This window comes from Trichechus manatus, unplaced genomic scaffold (assembly GCF_000243295.1).
Source record: "Trichechus manatus latirostris isolate Lorelei unplaced genomic scaffold, TriManLat1.0 scaffold00842, whole genome shotgun sequence".
In the NCBI taxonomy this organism is placed as follows: domain Eukaryota; kingdom Metazoa; phylum Chordata; class Mammalia; order Sirenia; family Trichechidae; genus Trichechus; species Trichechus manatus.
The window spans coordinates 4,880-7,784 of record NW_004444778.1 but is presented as its reverse complement, the minus strand read 5'-3'; the positions used below and the strand labels follow the sequence as shown (position 1 = coordinate 7,784).

The 2,905-nt window shown below is 40.3% G+C and overlaps 1 pseudogene; it reads left to right on the top strand.

Annotated features, from left to right (window-relative positions):
* The first annotated feature begins 286 nt into the window (after window positions 1-286).
* LOC101352512 (60S ribosomal protein L10-like) lies at window positions 287-922 on the top strand (annotated as a pseudogene).
* Window positions 923-2,905: the final 1,983 nt, after the last annotated feature.

Below are 2,905 nucleotides of genomic sequence, written 5' to 3'. Positions count from 1 at the left end.
GAAAGAAATGATGAAGTAAAAGAGGTGAACAGAAGATTTCAAAGGGCGGCTCGAGAAGGCAAAGTAAAGAATTATAATGAAATATGCAAAGACCTGGAGTTAGAAAACCAAAAGGGAAGAACACACTCGACATTTCTCAAGCTGAAAGAACTGAAGAAAAAATTCAAGCTTCAAATTGCAATATTGAAGGATTCTATGGGCAAAATATTTAATGATGAAGGAAACATCAAAAAAAGATGGAAGAGCTGTTTTTCCTTCAGCGTGCTACAAAGATCCTGGTGTCACCATGGGCCACCACCCCACCTGGTGTTACCAGTATTGTAAGAACAAGCCCTACCCAAAGTCTTGCTTCTGCCTAGGTGTCCCTGATGCCAAGATCCGCATCTTTGACCTGGGTCGGAAGAAGGCAAAAGTGGATGAGTTCCCTCTCCGTGGCTGCATGGTGTCAGATGAATATGAGCAGCTCTCCTCAGAAGCCCTGGAGGCTGCCCGTTTTTGTGCCAACAATACATGGTGAAAAGTTGTGGCAAAGATGGCTTTCACATCCGAGTGCTGCTGCGTCCCTTCCGTGTCAGCTGCATCAACAAGATGTTGTCCTGCCCTGGGGCTGATAGGCTCCAGACAGGTATGCGAGGTGTCTTTGGAAAACCTAAGAGTACAGTGGCTAGGGTCCACATTGGCCAAGTCATCATGTCCATCTGCACCAAGCTTCAAAACAAAGAGCATGTGATTGAGGCCCTATGCAGGGTCAAGTTCAAGTTACAAGAAGATCCACATCTCCAAGAAGTGGGGCTTTACAAAGTTTAATGCTGATGAGTTTGAAGACATGGTGGCTGAAAAGTGCCTTATCTCAGATGTTTGTAGAATCCAATACATCCCCAACTGTGGCCCCTTGGATAAGTGGCAGGCCTTGTATTCATGACGGTCTATGGTAGTAGCACTGCACCACTTGACCTGTGTCGACCAATAAATTGAAAAAAAAAAAAAAAGAATAAGAAGAAGATGGAAGGAATACACAGAATCATTGTACCAAAAAGAATTGGTCGACGTTCAAACATTTCGGGAGGTAGCATATGATCAAGAACTGACAGTATTGAAGGAAGAAGTCCAAGCTGCACTGAAGGCATTGGCATAAAACAAGAGTTACAATATGATCCAGTAATTCCATTCCTAGGTATATACCCAAGAGAAATAAAAACATATGTCTACCCAAAAATTTGTACATAATATTCATAACAGCATAATAGCCAAAAAGTGAAAATAACCCAAACGTCCGTGGGTTGATGAATGGATAACAAAATGTGTTACACCCATACAATGGGATATTATTCAGCCATAAAAAGGAATGAAGTACTGATTCATAATGCAATATGGATGAACCTTGAAAACATTATACTAAGATTATGCTAAGTGAAAGAAGCTAGACACAAAAGGCCACATGTTGTGTGATGCCATTTATATGATGTTCAGAATAGGCAAATCTATAGAGACAGAAAGTAGCTTAGTGGTTGCCAGGATCTGGGGAGAGAAGGGAACGGGGACAGACTGCTAATGGGTATGGGGTTTCTTCTTGGGATGACGAAAATGTTCTGGGATTATATGGTGGTGATGGCTGTACAACTTTGTGACTATACTAAAAATACATTCAGAAGCACATAAAAAAAGAGTATTTCATAAGCTGTGTCAATACTGGGATAAATTTATGATAAATTATCTCAAAGTAAAAATTTTATTAAATCTAGAGCTGATGATTCTTGTGGAACAATTTTTCTAAAAAGATTTAATCCTTCACACAAATAAATTTTGTGTAAGTCTGAATTTAATTTTAAATGTAAGTTTATACAATGGCATTTTATTATTTCCTCTGACTTCCTAAAACTTGTGGAGTTCATATAAAAAACTGAAAGTGGCTTTATGGTTTGAGTATAATTCAAAACGCCTGTTTATGTGTACTATCACTGAATCTTCAATTATAAGGAAAAATATAATTTTAAAATCGTCTTCCATGTTAATGATTAGTTTGACCGAAGCTTCTTTTCCATTGAATGCAATGATCTTTAAATTAATTTCTATTTCTAAGTTTATGGATATTTGCTTTGCAACATTGCAGCAGTTTTCAAAACTAGAGATTCCAAAATTCTAGTATTACTCCTTGATACAATTTATTGCAATGTCCATGTGTTAGCTTTTATTTTGTAATTATTTGCTGACAAAGTTTATTGCCTGAGCACTAGCAGTTTCTGTCCCAGCATTTAGAGTGAAGAGTTAATGTTTGTGCAAAAGCTTCAGGAATTGGTTCCAGGGATGGATGGACAAGCCAGGCTCCCACCAGGGTCTTGGAGCTGCACCCATGTGTAATCTCTCCTCTTTCCTACTGCCATGATCACTGCCTCATCTGCTGCTGCTACTGTCTCCATCTTCAATCTGAGCCTGATCCTGGCCCTAGACACTGCCTTGGGGCCCCACAGCATCCCAGCTGCTCCAAAGTGTGTGTAGACATACCGGGTACCCAGGCCAGCTGCACATGTGGGCATTGCTGCTGGCCTACAACTGCACCGGTGCGCTACAGCCCGCATATCTTCTCTGCTCATCCTTTCCTCTGTGAATGCTCCATTATCCCACTGAACTTGATTTACAGGACACAGATTGAAAGATCAAAGTATAAGAAGTTCAAGATAGCAACGTCAGAGCATTAAACCAAGCACAGGACCCTTCTGAGCACAGGGTCCCATGCAACTGCACAGTTTACACACCCATGAAACTGGCCCTGCCCTGACATGCACACTTCATGAATTTTACATTCCAGCAGAAGACACAGAAGATGAACAGATAAACCAGGAAATGTGTAGTCAAATATATGATAAGTAAGTGTTATAAAAAATAAAGCAGGACAAGGAGACAGAGT